The sequence below is a fragment of the Dasypus novemcinctus genome, chromosome 6 (genome assembly GCF_030445035.2).
Source record: "Dasypus novemcinctus isolate mDasNov1 chromosome 6, mDasNov1.1.hap2, whole genome shotgun sequence".
Taxonomy (NCBI): Eukaryota; Metazoa; Chordata; class Mammalia; order Cingulata; family Dasypodidae; genus Dasypus; species Dasypus novemcinctus.
Window position 1 is genome coordinate 39,287,185 of NC_080678.1, and position 12,367 is coordinate 39,299,551.

A 12,367-nucleotide genomic window follows, 5' to 3' on the forward strand; every position below is an offset into this window, starting at 1 on the left:
AGAGTGTCCTTTGTGAGCTAGAGCAAATGTACATGACTACTTCAGGGAGTTGGGAACACATGGGAAAAATAATCTGGAGTGACCTATGGACTGTGGTTAGCAGTAATAATATAATATTCTTGCATTTATGCCAAAATGTACTGTGTTGATAATGGGGTATAGGGAACACATGAGCCAAATATATATTATGGACATGGTAACAATCAGATGATATCATCTTATCTGTAACAACTGTTGCATCACAATGTGGTGTGTTGATAGAGGGGTGTTGTTTGGAAATTCTGCACATTGATTGGCTGTTTTATATATTTACAAATCTGTCATAAAAATATATTTGTAAAATCATAATAGGGTGTGTTGGGGGAAAACATCAAATGTAAGATAAGGACTATAATTAGTAGTAAGATTTTGACAATATTCTTTCATAGTTTATAACAAACATCTCACAGCAATGTGAGGTTGGTGGAGGGTTGATGTATGAGACCCCTGTATGATGTTATGCATGTTTGCTTTGTAAGATTAAGACATTTACTATACACTTATTTGTTTATGTATGTTCATATATAAATGATATAATAATAATAGGGAGGGTTGGGGGAAAATACTTTGGTTAGTATTAATATTTTGACAGTGCTCTTTAATCATAATTTAAAAGGTTTAACAACAACGTAAGGTGTTGGTAGTAGGGTGAGTTATGAGAGTCCTGTACAATGTTCTACGTTTGTTATGTAAGTTCACGACTATGACTATAAAACTATTGTTTATATATGTGTGTGGATGATATATTTCAATAAATTAATTTTTTAAAAATTGCTGATAAATCGAGGCATACAGAGGATAAAACACTTTGCCCTGAGTCCCATGCTGAGTTAGTAGACACTACATGATGTGAACCCAGGGAGACTCCAGCATCTGGGCTCCTATCTCTTGACTTGACCGCTGTGGTCACATTGGAAGCACTATAAACCAAAGCTTACCTCGGTGCCTCTTCTTTCTCTAGGGCTGGACTGTGGAAAGGCTGGTCATCAACTTTCTTGTAGATAGTTGGCAGCTCAAGCATCTTTGCAATCTGAATGTTCCACACTGAATCATCCACATGATCTAACAAGCCATGAGGTGGAGGAACAGATTTATTATGCATGGTCCCAGAGGAGAGTCAATCTCCAATTTCTGAGCCCCAGTTTTCAATTTTCATAGGCTTATGTAGGCTTTTTTTGTGAGATCAGCATGACTTTTGCTCATTGGCTATGTGTTGCTAGGCAAAATTTTGCAAGCAGCTGTTATTACAGAGACCAAATGCAGGAGCAAGGTTGCTCTTTTGCAGCTGATTTACAGAAGTCAGGGGCAGGAGTGGTTTGTTAGATTACAGAAGCGGGGGGGGGGGGGGGGGGGGGGGGGGAGCGGGCAGGTGTCATTCCTTTCATATTCTCATTCTCCTACCAGGCCATGTTCTCACAGGCTGAGTTCCAGAATCAGGGGCAGGTGCACCTTGTTAGATTTTTTTCTGCAAGCTTATGCTTTTTTATTTCTCAACAGTTCCCTCCTTTAACAACCTGAAAATTTTTATACAGTGTTATCGGAGCTAAGTGGAAAAACAGTTCAAAGTAGTAAAGCATTTTACAAAACACAAGTGCATTATTCAGATTAGTATCCTTTTAACTCCATTCCAGTCTTTAGGAGCTGTGGTTGTTGGTCCAGTCCTAAACAGTAAGCTGAGGAGTCTGAAGAGGAGTAGGAATCACAGGGAACAGGCTTCCATTTAGTCAGGCAACGGCAATTTTCAGTGGCTCCGGACAATTTGGATTTTTAAGGGACAGTTGGGTATAGGGTGAGTTGTTGAGTCATCTTGTTTTTCACTGGAGTGTGTGTGGGGGATTTTTAAGGGACAGTTGGGTATAGGGTGAGTTGTTGAGTCATCTTGTTTTTCACTGGAGTGTGGTTTTTTTTTTTTTTTTTTTTAATTCTACTATGATGAATCCAAGGGGCAATACCTGGAACTTTGAGCACAGTGGGGGTTATGAAGATAACAGTATGTGGGCCTATCCAGGTGGGCTGGAGGGGCTCTTTTTTCCAGTCTTTTAGCCAAGCTAGGTTTCCAGGTAAATGTGGGTGTCCTGGGTGGCCTAATGGGATGGGATCCTAAGACAAGACAGTTTCGTGTATTTGGGCTAGGGTTTTTCCTAACTGCTGGAGGGAAGAATCCTGGCCAGTTTCTCTTAGGAGCCTGAGATTTGAACAATTGGGGGTGGTCACTTAAAACAGAGTTTCAAAAGGTGATTAGCCTGGGGGTCCAATGGTGCATCTGATTTTAAGGAGAGTTAAAGGCATCAGATTTACTCATGGGAGGCCAGTTTTTTTACAGAATTTGGCTAGGGTGGTTTTGAGGGTTTGGTGTATGCATTTTACTTTCCCTGAGTTCTGGGGCCTATATACTGTGTGGAGGTTTCACTTCCTGCCTAACATTTTGCTAGCTCTGGGACAAAGGCTGCTACAAAACCTGGGCATTATAGCTGCCTATGGATAAAGGTATCCCAGGCTGGGGAACTATTTCTTGGAACAAAACTTTAGTTACTTCACTTGCTTCTTTCATGTGAATGGGAAAGGCTTTGACTCAACCCAAGAAAGTGCACATTATTACTAAGAAGTACCTATACCCTCGACTTGGTTTTATTTCTGTAAAGTCCGTTGTTAGGTTTTCAAAAGGGGCAGTTCTTGTGTGCTGGATGCCACCAGGGCCTGGGGACCTGGGGAGGGGTTATTTTTAGCACACGTTGGGCATCGGCTGCTGATGGTGGTGCAGAGTGAGGCCATCCAGGCCATGTAGTAATATTTTCTGAGTAGAGCTTTAAAAGCAGTTTTTCCCAGGTGGGTGAGCGGGTGGTGTTGTTGAACAGGGGTGTAGGCAGTCCGCTTTGGCATGAAGACTTGGCCATCTGGGAGTAGCCAGCTTCCCTCTGGGGTCTGGTACCCTTCTTTTCCCTTGGCCCACTCCTATTTTTCCTGAGTATAGTTTAGTTTTTTAATGCATTGCCCGAGAAGGGACAGGTGAGGTGCTGGGGGCGGGGTCTGCAGTTTGAGGGCTTTTTGGCTGCCTGTGGAGCCCTTCATTGGCTAGTGTATTTTTAGTAACCGCATTCATTGTCTTCTGATGTTCCTGACAATAGATGATGGTGATTCTGCTTGGCTTCCAGGCTGCCTCCAGTAGTTGAAGGATTTTCTCTTTATTTTTTATTTCTTTTTCCCTGCAGTTAGGAGTCTCCTTTCCCTATAAATTGCTCTATGATATGCACAGTAGTGAATGCATACTTAGAATTAATGTAAATGTTTACCGTTTGCCCAGCGACCAGTTGTTTTGCTCACTGTGCAGACTACACTTTAAGGAGGGGAGCTGCTTTTGCTACTTATTTAGCCATTGGCTAATGCATTGCTTGCTGTATATTCAGCAAGTCTTTTTCCATTTTTGATAAAACTGCTGCCGTTTGTGAATAGGGTTTGATCTGGGCAAAGAAGTGGCCTGTTCTGGAAGTTGAGGCAGCTGGCATAAACTTTTTCTATTTTGCTAGACAGCAAGAGGTTATTTATGGACTGAAGGGGAGTACAATTTAAGTTTTCCTGTGGGTAGGAAGCCAGATCTGCTGCCAGGGCTTCTCTGAAAAGGGGAGGGGAATTTTTGAAGCCCTGTAGGAGTCCAGTCCAAGTTAATTGAGTTTTTCTGTTGAGTCCTGGGATTTTCCCATTCAAAAGTAAATAGACACTGGATCTGGGGAGCTACCCACAGGTAGAAAAAAAGCGTGTTGAATTCAGACTGTAAACCACATGGCCCCAAGTGGTACTGGAAGCAGCAGAGTGTTTCAGAGTGAAATATTCCCCTTTTGGGTGGTGGCCTTTCTGGATTGGCTGGGTCTGGGTTCTTCAAGGCTGCTGCTAACAGGGAGACGTGCTGTTTTATTTGCTTTTTTTTTTTTTTATTTGTTTTCCTCTAAGTAGTTTTGTCCCAATTGATGAATACTGTGTTTGAGACTTTGAGGAACTGGGAGATGTTTATTTCTGTGAAGTTTTTGTTTGATGTCCAGTGCCCCCTGGGCGAGGAAAGCTGTATTAACCATTTTCTGGTTTTCTGGAGCTTCTAGGTTGAAGGGGATATAGATCCTGAAGGCTTTGCCGGTTGCTCATAAAAATCTCCCAGAGGTTTTTCAGGCTTTTGAGTGATGGAGCCCATTTTGGACATGTTTGTGGGCTGCCTCGCTCCTTTCTGTACCCCTCTGATGAGGGGTTTTTGATACCGCTGAAGGGTAGCCCATCCCTGATCTGCATTAAAGTCCCAGGCCAGTTGAGCTTCTGGTGCCACTTCTCAGGCCCATTCCTCTGGCCAAGACACCTGCGGGTGCCTGTTTTTTCAACCACTTTCTGTCCTCCACGAGGATCCAGCGTTTCTCTTCTGTATTGAGTGGGGTTAGGAGGAGTTGGCAGCAATTTTTGCAAGTGGGGTGGTGGGTTTGGAAAATGGACTCCATGAGGTCAATAAAAGCCTGAGGCTTTACTGAATATGAAGGGTGTGGCACTTTCATTTTAAGAGACCTGTAGTTGTGAAAGGCTAATAAAAGAGGATTGGCCTTCCAGGTTGTGTTGTCCTGCCTGCACTGATCTGGGCTGGACCCTGAGTTTCACGGAGGGGCATCTGAACCACAGATTGCACACTGACTGAAGTGTTGTTTTTTTTTTTTTGTCAAAGGGCTTTCAGGATCCCCCTTGGGGGTGCTAATGGGCCCAGGGAGACTGAAGCTGGGTCTCTGGGAGATCTGCCTGTTGAGGCTCCAGGGCAGGGAGATGCCCTGGAATGGCTGGAACATACGATGGGGGTAATGGGTCTTTTCCCAGAGATTTTTCGTAGAATAATAGGTTTTCGAGATTCGGCCATTTGAGTGAATGGGACACTATTCTGACACTACTTCCTTTCAACACAGAACTGAACCTAAGGGGACAAGGTTTGGGTGATTTTTAACTAGGAATTGATGGAGGGAATCTGATCAGGGTGGCTGGGGTCCCAGTGACTGCCTGCCAAACTGCACGAACCTTGGCCACTTCTAGGGTTTCCTCTGAAGGCCAGTTAAGACCAAACTGAGGCCACTCCTCTTTGCACAGAGTCTCTAGAGTTCCGGGAGTCATATGGACACCATAATCCCTGGAAAAGCCTATTTTGTAGTTTTTTGACATACAATTTAAGACTGTGCATTTGGATTGTGATGATGCCATCCCTGAACCAATGTTGCAGGACAAACAAAGGAGGGAAGCCTCTCACTAGGCCACTCAGATGCCCACCTGCCTATGTCTCTTGTGAGAACTTAGGCCCATCTTGGCTAAGGCATCTGTGTAGAGTCTGGATTAGCTGTGGAGTGGAGGTTAGGGAACATTCAGACTCTGTAGCGCAGGCCGTGGAGCCACAGACTGGATCAGCAGAGCAAGCCTCTGCAGTCCCCATTCATTCACTCAATCACTCAGAGGTTACACAGTCCCGCCCAATGGACTACCTTATCCTGGAATCTCAATATTTGAGATTTTGGAAGGTGGTTGGTCTCCAATTCCATCTGTAGATGGGCCTGACTGGAATTCAGAACCAGGGCCTTAGCTTTCTGGCATCTTCTGATGTTGTTCAATGCACCTCCCCACTGAGGCATGCCAGTGACCCACAGGGATCCTTCCCCTGAAGGAGGCCCCATCAAGGGGACAGGTGGCACCACCTCGTTCATGTGGAGATCTCCACCAGCTGCACCTATCGGTCCCAACCCAGAAGCCCAAGGGGCCAGTGTGGTTGGGCTTTCCAGTCAAGGGACCAAATGTTGCAGCAAAGTAGGAGTTCTGAGTGGCAGAAAAACCCAAAAGGGCACTTGGAGAAGCAGAGGAACAGATTTATTATGTGAGGGCACAGAGGAGAGTCAAACTCCAAATTCTGAGTTCCATTTTTCAATTTTCATAGGTTTATACAGGATTTTATGTGAGATCAGCATAACTTTTGCTTGTTGGCTAACACGTTGCTGGGTAGAATTTTGCAAGTGGGGTTACAGATTTAGAATGCAGGTGCAAGGTCATGCTCTTGTGGATGGATTTACAGAAGCAAGGGGCAAGAGTGGCTTGTTAGATTAAGGAAGTGGGTGGGAGGAGTCATTCGTTTTATATTCTCTTGCAAGACCATGTTCTCATAGGCTGATTTACAGAAGTGGGGACAAGATATTTTTTCTGCAAGGTTATGCTTTTTATTTCTCAACAGTTCTACCATAGGAAATCCATTTGACCATTCAAATTTTCTATTAATGTGCGAGAAGTGGGGTGCATTGGGGTGTGGGATATATAAGAACCTCTTATATTTTTTAATGTAACATTTTTTGTGATCTATGTATCTTTCTAAAAAGGCAATTAAATAAAAATATTTTTTAAAAAAATCTTCAATTTATTAGTGTCCAACACACAATTTAAAAATTTTGGTGCTAGAAATTATTTAGAATTAAATGTGCCCTATTTTACACATGAGGTAAATAAGCCTAAGAGAGGTCAAACAATCCATCCAAGGCAAAACAGCTAGTTAGTGGCAAAGCTGGAGTCTCAATCCAACCATTTTGACTCCAGAGGCTTCATGCTTATCCTGGATTCACTGCCACCTCCCCACTGAAAATACACATATTTCCTGAAATTATAACTTGTGTGTATAAATGGTTTTGTGTTCTGTTTTCTGCCAAGCATAATTTCAAATATATCCATGGAATCGTCATGACAGCATTTTAAATAACAATATAGCATTTTACTCGCTTACTATACCACAGTTTATTAAAGTTAAATATTTAAAAAAAAACAGTGTTATCTAAACCAATGATACTTGCTAATATTTGACTTAATTCCTAGCATATTATTATGCCTGACTTGTCATATATTAGATTTTCCATATTATGGAATCTCTCATTTGATCAACTGCTCATATTTTCTGTTTTCTAACCTAATTCATATTTGATAACATGACTCTGTAATGTATAAGCACTAATTTTCTTTTAACATGTAATATACCAAGGGAAATAGCCACTTGGGTTCCCTATCAACAGTACATCCAGTAACCATACTTAGCAATCCCAGCACAATCAGCATAAATGCTACTCAACTGACTAGGTTTCTTCAGAAGGACTGAAGTCTTACTCTTTAAAAGGCTGTTCCAAAGAGTGGATGAAGCTTAAGTGGTTGAGCACCTGCTTCCCATCTAAGAGGTCCTAGGTTCAAAGCCTACTACCTCCTATGAAAAGAAAGAAACAAACAAACAAGCAAAAAACCAGACATGGAATAGCCTTCTTTTTTTAGTTGTTATCTGGAATTTAACCCAGGACCTCATACGTGAGGAGCAGACGTTCACGCAGAGAGCTACATTTGCAGCCCAGGAAGAGTTGACTTTTGTTCTTGTTTTGTTCTTAGGAGAGGGACTAAGGCTCACTGGCTGGTGTCCCCTGAATGGAAGTAGCACTTTCCCTTTTCCCAAATGCACTGAACAACTTATATCACTTTCTATTTGTGCAGTGAGCAGAGCAAAGTTAGAGAGCCCTGACTTATAGAACCTGGTGAGGCGCCCCTCCCCCTCCCAACTGACACTCTGGTTGCCGGGCACTGGTTTTCTTTAGAGACAGAACCCTCCACAGGTCAGTTGTGGCTCACAGGACAGCGGCATCAGGAGGCAGAGGGGCTGTGCCTCTGGAGCCATGGAGGGCCTGTTGGCAGCCACCCAAGAACAGCTGTGCAGTGCTCTGCTGCTCTTTTCAGAATGCCTGAGACAACGCCCAGGTCTCTTTTGGTTTTCCTGTGAGATCCTGATATGTGCTGGTACATTTGTTTTTATACTAAAAAGTTGGCTGACTTTAAGGAGTGAAAAAGAGCTAGTGAAAAGTGTTTCTACCTGTGTTCATAAAGCCCAAGAGAAGACTGGCCTGAATACAGCAGCCTATGAAGCCCTCGCGTGCCCTGGGGTAGAGGCCAGTCCTCTGACCTTACAGACTTTGTGTTTGGCAGCCCTGAATAAACACATAAATAGCTCTTCACCTGAGGATACACAAGATCTTGAAAAAGAACAGGAAAGTGAGGCCCCTAATCTTTCATCTCATGGAATGATGACGGCTCACCTCCAAGGACAGAAAAACTCACTCAAAGAGGCAGCAGAATCTCAACAATCCCATGTGAGTGATGCAAAAAACGTCTTAAAAGCCTCTCAGGAAAATGTGGACCATCTTCAGAAGGAAATAAGGGATACTAAGAAGGAAAACACTCATCAGCAGGAAAGTCAACAAGTCCTTGCCCAAGAAAATGAAGGATGGAAGCAAAAAGTGTGTGAATTGAAGGAACAGATAAAAACACTTGAACACTGTAATGCAAGAATGAGCCAGGAGGGGAAGGATAAAGACAGCCAGATAAAATCTCTCATTCAAATTGTGCTGAAGAAGATAAATTCACCTGTTATACTTAGAGAAGATTACATGGATAGTGTCGACTGGGGATTAGACCAAAAGAATGAAACAGAAAATGGTAATAACTTAGTCTATCAGTCATCAGTTAATTTAAACAAACTCATACAGGCGGTGAATCTCCATGTTTCCTCCAAAAGGCTTGAAGGAGAAAAGAAAGAGATATTCACGAACATGGGTGAAGAAAATCAAACGAATGTCACACTTATAGCGGAAATAGAAAGTCTGCAAAATGAGCAAGCCAATTTGCTGTCTGAAAATTCACAGCTGAAAAGTGAGATACAGAAGCTTCACATGAAACTTCAAATATTACCTGAAGTCCAGCGAAAACATGTAATGCAACTTCAGGCAAATACAATGGAGAAGGAAAGATGGGGCTCAGAAATAGAGAAGAAACTTCACAAAGCGCACAGAAACATGAACTTGGCTTACCGGCAGCGCAACCTCTACAAGAAGATTGCTGAAGACTTGGGCAAAGAATTAGAAAGAACCACTTCCTTCTTCTATAACCAGATTATCTTCTATGAGAAGAAAGCTCAAGAAAAGGGGCTGGCAGCACTTTCAATGGAGAGGAAGCTCAATGAGCTAAGGAAGGAAAATGATTACAACAGAGAAATGTTGTTGCAAGTGGAGCTGAAGGCCCAGTTCTTCCCAGGTGGCCCTTTTGCTCCTGCTGTTCCACCCACAACCTCAGAGGCTTGAAGGCTGAATTTTGCTTTCACAACTTCTGACCACTGAAAAGCCACAACTACAACAAGACATCTGCCTGGTTTTTCTGCTTTACGAGTAATTTTGATTGTTCTCCTTTTAATTTAATTCTTGTCCTTTAGTTAATGCTTCCACTGACATTCTTAATGAACTTTCGTATCAGTATAATTTCTAAGATTATATTTTACAAATATAGGTATGTTTATATAATTGTTATGAATACATTATTTTCACTCCAATGAACCCTCTAGAATTATATACCATAACTATTGTATTTTAATAGGAAAAAAGTCTAGCATTAGTTTTGTTTAAGATAGTCTTAGGCATTTAAACATTTTTATATTTTATGGCAAAACAAGTAAAGAAGCAACCACAAGAAAAATAAGCGGTATTTCCCACTCGTCAGAACTGTACAGTATAGTCTAAAGATCAATCTGTGAACATATGCTTGACATCTGCTTTACATATGGGGTTTCATTTTCAAAACACATCTGAAACATCACCAGTGAGAAGATGCTGGCAAAGATCACCAGCACTAGGTTGCCTTGATTTTTTTTGATACATCATACGTTCTTTCACCAATAGGAAGAGCCAATTTCTCTGAACAGGCCCTTTCATGCAGTTATACTTCCTTGAACACCTACAGAAGATCTGAAGCACGGCTGACATTGAGTACGAAAAAATTTCTTCCTGAGGAGATGAGCTGTGAAGAATACCAGATTGTCTTGGAAAACATTTAAACTGTGGGAGACACTGCCTACCTGCCCAGAGAAAAGTAGAACATTTCAAAAAAAAAAAAGGGGGGGGGGTAATAAAGGCATAGTGAAAAATGTATACCAAAGCTTCAAAACAATGTCATCCAAATATATTTGTGTTTAGCACTGGAAACACCTAAAAGCTCACGTCATAAATACTTGATATTTTGTATACTTAACTAGTTGTGCCTTATACTTTGCTATTCAGAAAGCCCTCTACTGGGAAAGTGTCACTCACATATGAACAATATATAACCAAACTTCATGTAGTACAATAGCTAAGTGAAGATCCATCTATAGCTTAATGGATTATTTAAATCTACTCCTAAACTATGTTTGTTATTTTAGATACAAAGAATCTATCCTTAGTAACCATTATCCTCAATAAATTGTTTCAAGTTTATAGTTATAATTCTTTGTTCTTTCAGTTATTTTATCTTGAGGGGCCACCACATACCTGGCACCGTTCTAAGGACTGGGATTGCATTAGGGAACAAGGTAGATGACTTTCTATTCAGCGAGTTAGTATTATTTTGATTCTGATTAATTCAAAACAAAAGAAAAACCACAAGAAAATCAGGCACGTTAATCCCTACTTCTACAGAGCAGAAATCTATGCTTTACAGAGGATGAGTTATATGCCCAGGGCAGGTAAGTGGCAGTTAAGAACCAGCCAGACCTAGAGATGCCTGCTCTAGTGATCTTTCACCAAGAGCGAGCTCTTCCAAACAAAAGAAACGGATCGCTTTTTAATGTGAAAGTCTTCAAACTCATGTAAAAAACACTCTCTCATTACAAAGGCTACCTCCACAAGGATCCATTACTGAAAAATCACTGAATAATAAGGACTGTTTTTAACGAGCATAAAAATTCACTCAGAGAGTCCAGGTCAGGTCATTTTAAGGTCTGCAGCAGGAAAGCCTTTCCTGAAAGCCCCTAAGTCCCTCTTTCTGCACCTTGGAGGGAGGATGTGCAGAGGCAGCAAATTCAGCCTGAGGACAGCCACAAACCTGGCACCCGTCTGATTACTGGAGTCCAGGAAATCCCTGAGGTAGAATTTGGCAATATATGAAAACCCAGAATCCAAACCTTAGGAGCAAAAAGAGGTCTCCACTGCTTCACCTTGGCTGGACCCAGACTGCATCAGGAGATGGGACTGTGGCTTCCAGCCAACCCTGAAAGATTCTCTGTATTAGTCCATAGCATTGCTGGATCTTCATAGGGACACAAAACTCAGGATGCAGAGTGTTTCATTTGGGGGAAGCTGACTTGGCCATGGGGCTGTTCCCTAGTGGTACTCAGAGTTCAGGGAGGGTTAAACACAGGAGTTAGCTGCCCTGTCAAATTCCACTCCATGGGAACTGAGTAAAGGGGCATCTTAGCATGAAGATCCATGAGATCCTTGTGATATTCCTGCTGAAACTCCCTCTGCCCCATGGGAGATTTATTCTTCTCCAAAAGTACCGATTTCAAAATGGCAAGCACTATTCATTTCGGGATATGTCCACACAGGCAAAACCTGCAATTGTCTTAACTGGAGGGCTTCAGGATGGATTGGGCAGGTCAGCTGACAGGGATGTGAGAATGGTCAACTACCCTACCAGGGAACTGAGAATGTCTACAACTGCAAGCAGGAGAATCACATCCATCAGCCATGTGGGATCTAAGACCCCTCTCGATCTAATAGTGGAGTGAACATCACCATCCCAGCATCCACAGGATGGGGGAATATAATATGGGTTGGAGTGGACTTCCTGGTCTTCTACTATAGAACAGTTGTGACTTTAGCAATGGAAGTCATTGTATCATTGATGTGGAGATGGTGGCCACGGGAGCTGCTGAGGGCAGGGAAAGGGAGGAAGAGGTATGATCTGGGGCATTTTGGGGACTTGAAGTTGTCCTGAATGATAATGCTGGGACATATGCAGGATATTGTATATCCTGCTATAACCCACTGGATGGACTGCGGGGAGTGTGAACTACAATGTAAACTATTGTCCATGTGACGTGGCAGGGCTCCAGGGTGTATAAGCCAAATGCAAGGAATGTGACTTACTGATGAAAGTGGATGTTGATGTGGGAGGACCGGGGGTGGGGTATATGGGAACCTCTAACGTCACTTAATGCAACATTTTGTGTGATCTATTTATCTTTAAAAAAGACATTAATTTTAAAAATTGGAGTCATTTGGAGACTACAGCATTTTATTAGGGGCAGTGGAGTTTTGCTCTAGCAAAGGAAGCCAGATGACTGTAAGAATGGAAGCAGTTTTTGTCTTCTAGGAATGGCAAATACTTTTTATAAAAAAGGACATTAACTTGACTCCTATTGATGCATGTTTGTCCCTCTCATAGGGGTGGATTCAAGCTTGATTGTGTGTTCAGGTCAGATGCCTTCATGGGGATTTGAAATTTCAAA

At 42.3% G+C, this 12,367-nt stretch overlaps 1 long non-coding RNA gene across 2 annotated transcripts in view; it reads right to left on the minus strand.

The window, feature by feature from the left end:
* LOC139439224 (uncharacterized) overlaps positions 1–12,367 on the minus strand; it is a 66,535-nt gene that overhangs the window by 12,342 nt on the left and 41,826 nt on the right. The window contains exon 4 of one of the 2 annotated variants that reach the window (XR_011649016.1): positions 978–1,101. The exons of the other annotated variant lie outside the window; for it this stretch is intronic. This is a non-coding gene — a long non-coding RNA (uncharacterized lncRNA). The remainder of the gene's footprint in view (positions 1–977; positions 1,102–12,367) is intronic. 2 annotated transcript variants of the gene reach the window in all.